The following is a 15,799-nucleotide window of genomic DNA, read 5'->3' as shown; positions in this document are numbered from 1 at the left end:
ATTACACTGAGTTCTAATAGCTAGTTCAAAGCTAATTACACTACAGTTAGTGAATAAATACTGTTGGCACCAACTTAAATATAAATCAGTACACATCAGATTAGCAACCAGTGGAAAGTGGATTCAGTGTTACAGCGCTGGTGTGTAAGTACTGAGATCATCGCTAATTACATGAATAGCTATTTGCTTCGAGGAGCCTGAAATTTTCATTCGTGAAAAAATATTTAACATACAATCATTTAACACTTATCATTCTTATTTTTTTATGAAAAAAATTGTTGGATTCTAAATCTTAACATGTTTGTTCAAGAAGGAAAATGAAAAAAAAAATTTTTTATTATAAAGGACAAAATATGTATTTCGAGAACCCCTCCCCCATCTAAAAATTAACTGTCCGGCAGCCTTTAACACATGGGCAGTATTCTTTAAAATACCGAGTAGGATTGTGACTAAGTTGACTAATCTAACTCAGTACAGTATTCCATATATCTAGGTTTCATACCAACACTGTGAAGGAGAATTAGATTCTTGGATTGTAAAATAGCAGAACACAATCTCGGTCTATATCTTTATTCAAATATACAAATCTTGGGACAGGAAAGTGATGCATTTGTAATTTTATTCTTTTGAATTGAGAAAATTATGTATTGTATTGTATTACTTCAATTGTTTTAAAAAATACAGAACATTTTTTGTATAAATTTATTTTTTTCAACTGAGGCAAATAAGGGGAAGCAACTCATATAAAAGAGGGACGAAAGATACCAGAGGGACAGTCAAACTCATAGATCGAAAACAAACTGACAACGTCATGGCCACGAATAAAAAGACAAACAGACAAATAATAGTACAGATGACACAACATAGAAAACTAAAGACTAAGCAACACGAACCCCACCAAAAACTGGGGGTGATCTCAGGTGCTCCGGAAGGGTAAGCAGATCCTGCTCCACATGTGGCACCCGTCGAGTTGCTTATGTTATTACAAATCCGGTAAATAGTCTAATTCGGTAAGTCACATTCGTGAAAAGGGAAGGGTATTGTAGTTACGACATAAGGAACATATCCGATATCATCTGTGAAACGGTTATTCCATAACGGTCAACCAACTCGTGATGGCGTCCATAAAATTTACGAAGGGATGACTTCAACTTCACCATTTGGAACTCTTGGTTTAATAGCTTCCTTGTGAGCAGCAATCCTCTATCAAGGAAATCATGATAAGGAACACAAGCCCGGAAATATCGTATCAATTGGGAGATATATACTCCGTATGCAGGCGCTGCTGGAATGTTGCTACATAGAAATGGAAAGTTCACAATTGGGAAGCTGAAATCATCTCTTTTGTCGTAAAGTTTTGTTTTCAACCGACCCTCATTGTCAATTTCTAGATGTAAGTCAAGATATGAGGCAGACTTAACTGTATCTGTAGTATCCTTTATCTCTAGTTCGATGGGATAGATTTGTTCAACATAGTCACCAAATTTTGTATTATTTAGTGAGAGAACATGATCTATATAGCGGTACGTAGAGTTAAAGGATACTGCTAACTTCTTATCTCTCTTCCTAAGAAGCTCCTGTATGAAGTCAGCCTCATAATAATAAAGAAACAAGTCGGCAAGAAGAGGGGCACAATTGGTTCCCATTGGAATTCCGACAGTCTGTTGAAAAACGCGTCCTTCAAACGTAACAAATATGTTGTCAATCAAGAAATCAAGCATCTTGATAATGTCAGTTTCAGAGAATTTTTTTGTTTGAATCAGAGTGATTCTTTACAAAGTAGGATTTATCCATCCCCAAGACAAGATACTTGTATCTACGTTCGCCATTCTTTTTAATGAAACAAAGTAATACCAACTCTTTCAATTTGTCTTTTAGTTTGGAATGGGGAATACTTGTGTAAAGTGTAGAAAAGTCAAATGTTTTAATACTATTGCAAGATGAGAGAGTCTTAGATTGTATGTACTCTACATAAGATTCTATATAACCTTACTTTTACAACAAAATATTTACATGAATTACACCACTTTCCGCAAAATATATTTTTGTATAGTTTTAGTATGTTGTTTATAGATAGTAACAGACTTGTTTTTCAGAGAAAAACTTTGTGTTGCAATTAGTTGCAGGTTGTTCACTAAATTGACTAGACTATAAGGAATAAAGCATTTTCTTGTTGAAGAATTACATCAGAAAATCAACAGGATGATATTTGTCTACATTTATTATGGATCATGGACCCCCCCTCCCCCCCTTGTACTGTATGTCTTGTGATAAGGATTATCAGTTAAATGTGACATATACAATGTTTTGATATTAAGTGTGAAAAAACCTTTTTTGAAATGAAAGAAAAATTATCATCAGTTTTTTGAATTTTTTTAAATATACATTATGTATTTATTCATTGATTAATACTAATGATGAACTCTAGAAGTTAAGGCTCTCTTTCACATGCATACCATTTTATTATATAACGAATAGTTTCACTTCTAATTTTTTTTCTATAAAAATAAGTACTTATTTATCTAGTATCATAGTTTTTGCTAGTTTTAATCCTGGACCAATGGACTTGTTTTCAAATTTATTGATTTAATATGTTTTATACTGAAGAGACTGCAATGAATGAATGATGCATGTTCAACAAATGAACATAGAGACATTCTAGCTTAATGCAGATATTGTCTCTAGAAAGATGCATTAACACATGTGACAGTTTTCTGATCCATACTAATTTCAATGAATTATTTAAAATGGTTAAAAAAAAAAACATTTTCAAAGACTTTATCAGGTCTGAGCAGATAAATATTTCTCACCAATCGCACAGAATTTGTGAGGAATAGTGTCATACGTTCTTTTCTTATCATATGTATCAGGAGAAGCATTTGTTTTAGAAAGATTTTATTGTCGTTCATCATCTTAAAGTCGTAAAAACCCTATTAGAATTGAAGTTAAGTAAGTAAACAAGTTAATTTAATTTACAGTCGTCACATGTGTGGAGTTGGAAATGAACTTGAGGTTACAAAAGCTGATATAATAAAGTATATGTTGGCTAACGCTAAACTGCCCCTCTTTTTTCCCTGATAGCATTCGTATTCACCATGAGTCTTTTAAGATTCTTTAACGCATTCAGGTATAACAATGATAAAAATAACATTGTTTTATCCATCTTTAATATGTCCATTCAAGTCAACAACTATCAAAATGTCGTTTATTTCTTTCCCGGCACTTTGACAACGAAAGGGGAACACTCGATTCTGAACCATTTTAGTGTTTACATGTCACATTCATTTATAAAGATGGAATTGACGCACCCCGTTAATATTTATTGATCTCTATAAACCTTGGCATAGTTATTCTTGAAAGGCTCATGAATACCGAGATTGTTGTTTCTTGTTTTTGAAATTAATACAACACTTTTAAAATTGACATCAAAATTGTTTTTTTTGTGCAGCTATTGTTGGATCGTATGTCACTTCTGTTATTATTTATTAGAAAAGGGCACATTTCAAGAAAGAAACAGATGTTACAGGAAAGATAAAAATTTTAATAACCAAATACAACTTTATTTTCATTCATAAATGTAGTTTTTTTGGGTTGTACCGGGCTCGTGAAGTTTAAGGTTCATCTTTGAATGTCTCCAGTAACCATGGGAGCCAGTTGGGCGGTTCTGAGACACCAAAAATTAAAAGTTTGGATGATATATATAAGGGATGATCAAAATTATTTCTGGGTATGAAAGGTTTTGAGAAAAAATCAAAACAATTTCAAATTCTAATAATTCTTTTTTATGAATAAATACCCAATTTACTGAAGAACATCATTAACCCGCCTGCGTGGTTCTATGACACAGTTATCGTCCTGTAATTTTCGATGTCTACAAATAAAGTTCTTTTTGTGGATAGTTTATTACTTACAAAATTTTGATTTTAAACTTTCCAATTTATTTCTTTATATGCTATGCAGGAAATATAAAGTAGGCGGATATTATATGTTTTGTAACAATTTATGGTGATGAATTTTTAGGTTAAGCAGTGATTTGTTTCAGTTCAATAAGGTATAAATTTAGTGTGTCTGAAGCTATCATGCTGAATTATAGAGCCCCGCAACAAAGTGTTGTCCATACTTATAGTTAAAGTTTTTGAGATAGAGCAGGAACGATTTGTTTTATTTGAATCTATTGTCTAAAAGAAATACACACCGAAATAACTGTGGCCAGCTAACTACAGTATTTATCATAATTCGTCGACTGCATTACTAACTACATTGTACATGTTGTACTCATCCCGTAATTTTAATCCCAATTCAAAGCTTTGACATTTGGCCTATTTTACCTAATATCTACTTTTAAACTATATAATATCATGATTTTAAGAAACGGAAAATAACAAAAATACCTCTCCACACATCGAATATCCACGTGCTTATAAACTCCAGTTCATAAAAAAAATCCACTGCCGTTAATCCAAATTCACCTACTGCATCTAGCCTGTTCTTAAAAAACGGACATGGATATCAACAAATATTCCCGTGCAATGCCATGAAATCACAGATCTGCTTGAGATTATCTTCAAATAATACTGCTCGGTCATCACTGAACGGACGAACTGTTTCTCTATCCTTTTTATGGGGCATTACTTGAAAACCCAAAGCCTCCCAAATCTTGTAGCATGAAAAAAAAACCGAAATGTATAATTCAATATGTAGGGCAAACTGGGAGTGAATTTTTGTAACAAACACAAGAGCATCTATACCACTTCCACAGAAATATAATACACAAACACAGTAATAAATATGTAGAATTACAACAACTTCAAACGGACCAGGAACAACCAGGACATAACAAGTTTAACGATTCCCGTAAACTTTGCTAACTATCTTGGATTAAACGATTACAGACTTCCTCTATTGATATCATGACTATTGCTGATTAACGACAACGCACTCATATATCTCATGCCAAACACATTTTAACTGCAAAAAACGAAATAAGCATCGTTTCAATTTTTCATTTGATGATTTTCTATCTATATTTGAAGACAATAGTAGACATCAAATATTAAGCACACTGGATCGTATGCCAATCAGTAATTACATATTATTTATAGCAAATGTGATACAATATTATTTTTCAGTCCAACAGACACGTATCATTACAGTTTTTTTTTGTCACCATAGACTGTTCCCTCAAATTAACAAACCCGAAGATCATAAAAAGTATTTCATAAAAATAAAATACATTGATAGAGATATTGATTTTATTTATTTGTCATGATTCTACTGTTCAAAACTTTATACCTCAATATCTTGATAACATAGAGCCTACTTTAATGTTTTTTTTCGCCTAAAAAAACAGCTAATAAATCTTCTGAAAATGGACCTAAATATCACCCACCGTCGAAAATAAATAATCGAGAGTGTCGTCAGGTTATGAAAAATGCTCTTTCATCCCATTGTAAAAAATGGTGTAAACGGGAAAATGTCTGAAAAAAATCATTTGATTCCTATTTAAAAATTGTTTGGATAATGTTGATACTCCCCTATCACATTTCGAAAGTAATTTAGAAATGAATAAAACGATTACAGACTTCCTCTATTGATATCATGACTATTGCTGATTAACGACAACGCACTCATATATCTCATGCCAAACACATTTTAACTGCAAAAAACGAAATAAGCATCGTTTCAATTTTTCATTTGATGATTTTCTATCTATATTTGAAAACAATAGTAGACATCAAATATTAAGCAAACTGGATCGTATGCCAATCAGTAATTACATATTATTTATAGCAAATGTGATACAATATTATTTTTCAGTCCAACAGACACGTATCATTACAGTTTTTTTGTCACCATAGACTGTTCCCTCAAATTAACGAACCCGAAGATCATAAAAAGTATTTCATAAAAATAAAATACATTGATAGAGATATTGATTTTATTTATTTGTCATGATTCTACTGTTCAAAACTTTATACCTCAATATCTTGATAACATAGAGCCTACTTTAATGGTTTTTTTTTTTTCGCCTAAAAAAACAGCTAATAAATCTTCTGAAAATGGACCTAAATATCACCCACCGTCGAAAATAAATATTCGAGAGTGTCGTCAGGTTATGAAAAATGCTCTTTCATCCCATTGTAAAAAATGGTGTAAACGGGAAAATGTCTGAAAAAAATCATTTGATTCCTATTTAAAAATTGTTTGGATAATGTTGATACTCCCCTATCACATTTCGAAAGTAATTTAGAAATGAATAAAACGATTACAGACTTCCTCTATTGATATCATGACTATTGCTGATTAACGACAACGCACTCATATATCTCATGCCAAACACATTTTAACTGCAAAAAACGAAATAAGCATCGTTTCAATTTTTCATTTGATGATTTTCTATCTATATTTGAAAACAATAGTAGACATCAAATATTAAGCAAACTGGATCGTATGCCAATCAGTAATTACATATTATTTATAGCAAATGTGATACAATATTATTTTTCAGTCCAACAGACACGTATCATTACAGTTTTTTTTGTCACCATAGACTGTTCCCTCAAATTAACAAACCCGAAGATCATAAAAAGTATTTCATAAAAATAAAATACATTGATAGAGATATTGATTTTATTTATTTGTCATGATTCTACTGTTCAAAACTTTATACCTCAATATCTTGATAACATAGAGCCTACTTTAATGTTGTTTTTTTTTCGCCTAAAAAAACAGCTAATAAATCTTCTGAAAATGGACCTAAATATCACCCACCGTCGAAAATAAATATTCGAGAGTGTCGTCAGGTTATGAAAAATGCTCTTTCATCCCATTGTAAAAAATGGTGTAAACGGGAAAAAGTCTGAAAAAAATCATTTGATTCCTATTTAAAAATTGTTTGGATAATGTTGATACTCCCCTATCACATTTCGAAAGTAATTTAGAAATGAATAAAAGAATAATTAATACGCCCATTTCTAGCATTATAAACAAAACTCAAGTACTCGTGAATCATTTTGTGGTCCTACCGACCGACAAATCTGCCAGCAATGAAATTATACATTCAACTACATTCAATGCTGTACGCGCCACATATGTGCAGGCTCCTGGAGTGTCAGATTGTAGGATTCTACTTTTTTCTCTCAAAAAAAAACAAGCACAAAAGTAGCTGGATATCTATTGGTATTTACCGGTATACATATTCATGAAATTTTAAAAATTAGTTATGATTAAGTCCTTTAAATTCTTAATTTTCTTCGTTTTTTAACCTTGATTATCATTTTAAATATGCAAGTATGACAGTGCTTATTCGTGGTCTTGCACTGTGCTGTTATAATTTGTGCATGGAGACAGCTTATCTCCAAGTTTTGTTATGAAACCACAATGCAATTTTGTGTTATTCTTGTCGGCCTTATTTATTGCAATCGTTAGAATGACGATTTTTCATTTCCCCCTCTCTTAAACATTTCTTAATGTGCTCTTTTCGTGTTTTAAAAATTTCAGATCTGTTATTTCTGATTCACGCGCTCGCTCTGCTTTTTGGAGTTTATGCTATCGACCTCCTAGTGGTTTAGTTTTTGTCATGATTTGTCTTGTATTTATTAATTAATGATATTTGAACATCGGTGAACTACTGTTGCTTTTAACATTTTTAATGTATTGAATTTTCTCAAATAAGGAGTTAAATGAGAGGTCACTATAGTTTACCTAAATTCTGGATATATGAACTAGTCAGATCGGCATTTTCTTGCATTCATTCATAGTTTAATGCCTTGAAATTTCTTTCCTAGGTGTCCTTTTTACATGATTATACAATGTAGGTTGCTTCTGTTTTAATTTTTAAAATACAATCAACATCTTTATGACTTCATTTTTAGAGGAACCATGCATAAGTGACCCACAAGTAATTTTCAAGGTTATGAGGAAAATAAAATTGTAAGTAATATGTTAGCCTAATAAAACATGAAATAATGAATTAAATGAATAAGAATGCCAAACAAAACCATATACAATAAACCAAATCATACACGATACTATAAGCGCTCTGTCGGCGTCGTTCGTATGGGTTTGCGTACATTGTTTCTCTCAGATTATACCGTATCGTAAAAAGTACATCGTATCCTTAAGGGTACATCCATTTGACTATTGTATATGGTATTTATATGTAGAAATTAATCTTGCTTTGTTAGAATATGCAAAAATACTTGGAAAGGTAATCACAGGCTTTACATCTGGAATTGCTGAATTTTTGATTTTTTAAGTAATTGTTCAATATTCGTAATTTAACTGACAATTGATCCAAAATTATTTATATAAAAATAACAAACAAAAACAACCACTGCAATGTATGTTAATATAGGATATTTTGATGAATTGTGGTTAACCTTGGAAATATGTATTTGGTTAATGTACTTGTAAAATGCTGTCAGTAGTACATTCGGTAAACATTTTCTAATCTTTTTTAAGTTGTAGTTTTTTTGGTTTATAAGGATGTCTAAAAGAAAGAAACAAACGAAGAAAGGGACACAAGTAGTTCTGTAATAACAATCACATCTGCCGTGTTTTATCAATTTTTATATAAAAGAAGTTCGACTTCACAATGTTCATGTATTATGCGACTTTTAAAAAAAGAAAACAATTCTACTAATTGATTGTCACAACAAACATTACAAAAAGGATTGTAAGCAAATTTTGTACTGACAATAACTTAATTTAACCTTGATGTCCATAGATATGTCCCAAGAACGAAGTTTTAAAGCTTTAAAACAAAAACACAAATGTCGAAGAGACAAGCATTTACATTTTAATGAATTGTCATTTTACCTTTAACGTATTTATGCAATCTAACACTCCTTCAGGATTTGGCGATTTTGGTTCACAAAAAATGTTGTTTTTCAAAAGTCTTATACGTTGGAAGTTGCCACCAGTCATTGCAAAGGTATCCACTGCAGTATCATTGCAACCTGAAATATACATTTAAAATTAAAACTACATTTACATTTGTCCTTTTAGTTTGCTTCATCGGTACAATGCACGCAATTAATCAATGTTTCACTAATGAATACACATGTATTTAAAATGTTATTTATTAAGTAGTTTTGAAGGTTATGAGGAAAATTATAAATATGTCAAAAAGAAAAAAACAAACGAAGAAAGGGACACACGTAGTTCTTTAATAACAATCACGTCTGCCGGGTTTCATCAATTTTATATAAAATAAGTTCGACTTCATGTATTTTCATATGAGACTTTCAAAAAAAGAAAACACCACCGTATAAGAAATTTGAAAAACAACGACTTTTGTGAACCAAAATCGCAAAATCCCAAAGGAGTGTTAGATTGCATAGATACGTTAAAGGTAAATAACATTATTAATTAAATAACATCATACGTTTAGCTTTCAAAGCGGTAGTCAATAGTTCGTTATATGTATATCGTAGTGAGTTGCATGTCCGTTTTCGTAATAAAAATTATGTCAGTTACTTCGGAACAGATATTACAAAGTTAAAGCACAATTGTTAGTGTCAAAATCGCCAGAAATCCTTGCTGTATTGCAATCATTGTGATCATGTCACTGGTAGATGCAATTTAAGTTTTAACAGTCATTTTGATCTTACCATGGTATGAAAAGTCCCAACAATAAATCAAAAAGTCATGTTCATACTTTCAATAAAATTTCTGATTTATCCACTTCTGTAGTACTGATCATACAAATCGTTTGCAGTCAATTTAGTACTGTTTTGTTAATTCAGTATGTTATTAGTGTGTACGGCAGGTAAATAGTAATTACTCAATGGTCTGAAAATATACTGAATAGATCTTCTTTGACTGGAAGACTGAAATGTATTGTTTAAATAACAATGATCATTTCAGATTAACATTGTTTGACTAGTGTTATGGATCATGTTACACAACAAACTACCTAGAGCCAAACTTGTAAACATGATCTCGTAAATGACCTTCACTAGACTAATTCTTAAATTCTTTTATAGTCTGAACAATACTCAAACATTTCGCAGCCATACTTGACCGAATCTGAAAACAAATAATTTATCCTGATGTTTTGAGGGATGTAAATGGTTGTGACAAACATATACATGAAAATATGTGCAATGGTATTTTGTTCAACTATGTTCCCTTTCAAACTGCTGTCAGCATAATATACGATAACAAATGATAACTGGCTTACAATTGATTATAAACACTGATTCATATCGTACACTATTCAAATGTTATAGAATAGTTTAAAACATTTACTTATTTCGATAGATTTTATTAGTAAAATGTTAACATAGTTGACTCTATTTATACATGTTATATCAAGTATAATACATTTCTTTCATCGAGCGTGCATCTGTTTAGGGGAAATTAGATACAGATCAGAAACTTTTGCAGCTCATTGTTCATGAATTTTGCTGCCTTGTATGTACCGGATATTATTAGTTACATTGTATGGTAGTGGTTGTGAGGTTACTAATTTGTAATATTTAAGTCGACAATGTGCTTATATTTAAATAATAAGATATGGTATGTTTTCAAATGAGACGGTTGAGAAGTAGAATAACACAAATACCAAAAAAAAATACTAGGAAAAATCAACACGGAACTTTCCGTAACACAGTCCAAATGACATGTTTTCTACATTAACATGAAAAGTCTTATACGTGAATTACATATTATTCTCACATTTGCACATTTCATTAAAGATCTAGACCAATTGTCATCTGCTACTTCAAAATCCAAGATGGAGGAAGACACGACAGCCACCTTAAACGTCAGATTTCGATATTTAGCACATCATATTTCATGTATTTGAAACATCCCAATTTCGTAGCATATGTCATTTACTACGAATTGGTGTTTTAGACTATGTATGTAAAGTCCCAAAATATAAAATAAAGACAAAATAATAAACACTTCACATCTGTGCCACTATTGAATCTTTTATAGACGAAACACATGTCTGGCGTATATAATTAAAAGCAGAGTATATTTAACTAGTTGTTACTAAAATTTTCTAAAAAAAAATAAACAATCGGCTACGCCTTTTGAACAAAAATAAATGGTATAACTAATCTACATAGAATATTATGGTGGTCCATGCATGTGAAAGATGTGATCTGAATCAAAAACTGTCAAAGTTTTCCACAAATTTGTAAACAATTTCAATTCTATCATAAGAGTGCACAGTTATAATGTCGTATTTGACATCCAATAAGTTGTCATACGTCAAAACTTGTACAATCTTGATTTCTGAGATATTTTAATATATAGTTTAACCAAGAAAGAAGGATAAGGTAGCATAGTGTCATTCAAATGTTATGTGAAAGAAAATTAAACTGACAACGTTTCGAAGACGAACATGTCCATAACATTTACATAGAAAACTAAAGATTGAGAAAGAAGGACTCCACCGAAGTCCAGGGGTGAACTCAGTTGCTATCGAAGGATAAGCAGTTCTGCTCTACATGTGACTAATGTTAACTTTCATTTATGATGTTATATTTGTAACATCCTCAAACGTGTACATCCCCCAAAACGTGTCCGATTCCCCCAAACGTGTTTGTTTCGCCCAAACGTGTCCTTAAAATCACAAATCGACCAAACGTGTGCGATTTCACATCCCTAAAACGTGTCCTATAAATGTTATTTGCCAAAACGTGTCCAGTTTAAAACGCCAGAACGTCTCAAAACATTTAGCGCTAATATGTCTTCATCGACGTCAATAATATTCACGGCTATTCACATGATTGGGAATACGATTGAAGACTTCAGTTTAGTATAGATTCACAAAAAAGATCAACAAAACCACTATAAAAACATCTGAAGGAAAGGTGTAGTGATCCGTATAGACAACGATACAAGACGTGGTACACTATGCACACTGACTTGTGCTTTCGAATAAAGAGACATCAAATAACAAAAAAAGAATGGCACAATTAGAATTTATTTTTACTTGCAATGGATTTATTATTTTGTTATCAATATGATTATTATTGTTATAAATATTAGATTGAGGTACTTTTTACTAAAGAAATATTATACATCTATATAATTTTCAATATTGATCAAGATGTCATTTGTTTGCATTAGTTTAATTTTCAACAAATAAATTAACTTTTGACTGTTGATTGTTCAAAAATGTCCAGTGACATATACATATTTAATGCATTTTTAGAACGAACATAAACATTGCAGTTAACCTGTTTTGTAAAGTTTAATCCATCGTATACTAAGTGATCTATATTTTTCTTATATACTCCGGTGATGCCTTACGTTTTTTAAAAGGAAGACGTTTCGGCTTTATATGGACACGTTTGGACGTTTTTACAAAAACGTTTTAGCGCTTTTTGACAACTAAAAAGATTTTGCCGTTCAGTAACGTCATATGGACACGTTTTGGGGAAGTGGACACGTTTGAGAGATGGTCACGTTTCTGAGTCTTACATATTTAATTTCAAGGTTTTATTGACTGTTCGTGTACTTATCAATTTATGTCGAACTCTTACCAGTTTTATCAAATTCCTTCTTGGCAAATCTATACAAAAACATTCAGTATAACAAAATCCTGTTTGACTTTAACGGACGACAAAACTTAATGATATTCTAAACACAAATATATAAGCATGCAGAAACTTATATATATATAAAAAAAACTCTAACGATCCTACTAAAATATGAATCACAGTACCGTTCATAAAAAATTAAGGATAAGCACTGGGGTTTTTGAATATCAATCACTAGCCTGTCTTTACTTATCTCGTTCAGATTCTAATTATTTGCTTTTTGATCAGCGTTTATATCTTACTGTATGTGATTACTGGTTGATCTACTCCTTGAGCTGTGATAATGGGCTGAAAGAAAAAGAAAGTGATCAGATTGGAACGTTTCTTTTTTTTTCACTTTATACATTTTTTCACTACTACATAAAACAAATCAAAGCAAAACTATCAAGCGTAAAAACTGCTTAACATCATCTTTTTACGGAATGAAATTCAATTCTTTTCTTCCAACCTCAAATATATCATTCTTGACATTGTTTAATTTTGTTCATTATTCATGTTATTATTTCTTTAACTTGTGCTTTTATAATGCATAATACATCTATTTAAAAGTGAAGAGTTTCTCCTCTCCTTACTTTATTTATTGCAACAGATTTATGTGCGTATTCCAAGAACCGCATTGGTGATTGTCTGTTACCATATTGTAGATGCTATTTCCAGAATCTTTTGTCGATGGGAGATTTTAGAAAGTTTCTTTTTAGTTTATACACAGCCTTTAAGAGCTGGGACGATTTAGAGCTGGCCACATTATATAGATACCTTTTTACTATGTTATAGTGTCTTCAAAATGTGGTTTGATGACTTAAGTTGCATTTGCTTGTTAACGTATTGACAAAAATGAATTCCAAATATAATTTCAAATTGCATAATACACAGAGGAATATAAAATAACTAGTGCAAAATGTTTGCTTTCCAGAATTGTGTGTCAATGGGCTTTAGAAAGTTTCTTTTTAATTTATACGCAGCCTATTAGAAATGATTAGAGCTGGGAAGAAATAGAGCTTGCCACATTATATAGACACATATTTATTATTCTATAGTGTTCTCAAAATGTGGTTTACTAACTTAAGTTGCATTCGCTTGTTGACGTATTGACAAATTGAATTCCAAATATAATTTCAAATTGCATAATACTCAGAGAAATATAAAATAACTAGTGCAAAATGTTTGCTTTATATATGATACATTTGGTCTGAAAAAATCCAACGACATATCATAGAAGTCATTGCCCCTGAAATATTTGAATTTCAGGGTAATGTATTATACTTCAACTTGGTACATGATAAAGCCATTTATATAAAAAAGAAGACGTGGTATGATTGCCAATGAGACAACTCTCCATAAGAGACCAAATGACACAGAAATTAACAATTATAGGTCACCGTACGGCCTTCAACAATGCGCAATTCCCATACCGCATAGTCAGCTATAAAAGGCCCCGAAATAACAAATGTAAAACAATTCAAACGAGAAAACTAACGGCCAAATTTATGTACAAAACATGAACGAAAAACAAATATGTAACAAATCAACAACCACTGAGTCTTTTGCAAAATGTTGAATGATACTTTTTGTTTTATCTTTATTTTGATTATTCCTAAAGGATTTTTGTGTATGCTATTTGTAAATCGGTAAACGTATGAAACATCTAATTTATAATGTTCCCTCACATTTTATTTTTTACAAAAGTGAATATTTTCATATGAAATAAATTTACTAGAGACACTAAAAAAACCATCGACAAGCAACTTAAAGAAAACCGTAAACCCCTTTATCAGTATTAATTTTGTTTATTATTTTCGGTGATAAAACTACTAAAATGTACTATTACTGTAAAAATAAGATACTTACAGGTATCAAAAGTATGCAAAAGAGATAAATCTGTCCCTGCATCTTGATATGAGTCCTGAAACTAACCATGTTATAATGTTCAATGTAAAATAGACAATTTGGAACATGTTGTAAATAGGAATATATAATGCGAATGATTTTACTATATCAATACATATAGCTCTACAACAATATTTGTCAATGTACTCGTAGACAAAGTAAAGGGGAAAATACCGAGACAAATTAACAAACTAAAATGTGTAGTGCACAGTACATATATGAAAGCGGAAATATCCTTTTGAGTAAATATAAAAATATTCTTTGTGAAAACTATTATCAATTTAGATAGTCAATTGCCTCGAAAAAGCATGCTGTTTGTTACGGTCAACTCTCAGTTTATCAAACAGCTCTTTTAAACAAAACAAAATTGGTTGATTTTAACAGTTTATTTAATCTATAGATCCAATACTATAAGCATTGATTAGATCAAAATTTTCACTCACAGGTAGTCTTTGATATTTTCTAATCAACACGACTCAAAGGAGTTCATCAGCAGATTCAGCTGTATGATATCTAAATACACAGAAAGAACAGAACATTTTTCGATCACATCAAGTAAGAGCCGATCAACTAAACGTTTGTGGTAATGAGGCGTCTTTGATAGTTCCTACTCTTATCACACTCATTTACTTTGGGATATTTATTGCTTGTTTCATTTTATGCTGATTTATACGTTAAACAAAGAGTGTAGACCACTAGAAGACAAACAATAAAGATAACAGTAGTATACCGCTGTTCAAAAGACATAAATCGATTGAGAGAAAATATATCCGGGTTACAAACTAAAACCGAAGGAAACAAATCAACTATAAGAGTAAAACAATGGAACAACAGGAACACTGAAGTGCAACAAAAACAAACGCCAACATACATAGAAACGAACTATTTGATAACAACTGCCATATTCCTGACTTGATACAGGACATTATAAGAAAACATTGTGGTTTGAAAAGGAATTATACCTTATGTTTTGTCGGAAAGTGTAGAAGACAAAACAGGTTAACGTTTTCTTTTATGACTTAAACCAATCCTATTTGCGCATTGTTTATGAACTTTTACCATTACATGACTTTCATTTTGGACACTTATCTCAAGTTAGAAATTAAAATATTCAGCATTTAAACAATAAGATATGATTTATAACACAAGTGTTCAGTCCCCAAATCACCATTTCCCAAAACATAATCAGGAAAAGAAGCATGCACTGACTGCAAAAAAAATGCCATGAGAAAAAGAATGTAAGTTTACGTTAAATTAACAATGATAAGAATTGAGAGCAGATAAGATTGTGACAGTATATTTAATGCGTAACAAGAGTAAAATTTCACACTAAACATCACCATACAAAC

The sequence above is a fragment of the Mytilus californianus genome, unplaced genomic scaffold (genome assembly GCF_021869535.1).
Source record: "Mytilus californianus isolate M0D057914Y unplaced genomic scaffold, xbMytCali1.0.p SCAF_8, whole genome shotgun sequence".
NCBI lineage: Eukaryota > Metazoa > Mollusca > Bivalvia > Mytilida > Mytilidae > Mytilus > Mytilus californianus.
Note: the sequence above shows the minus strand (reverse complement) of the source record.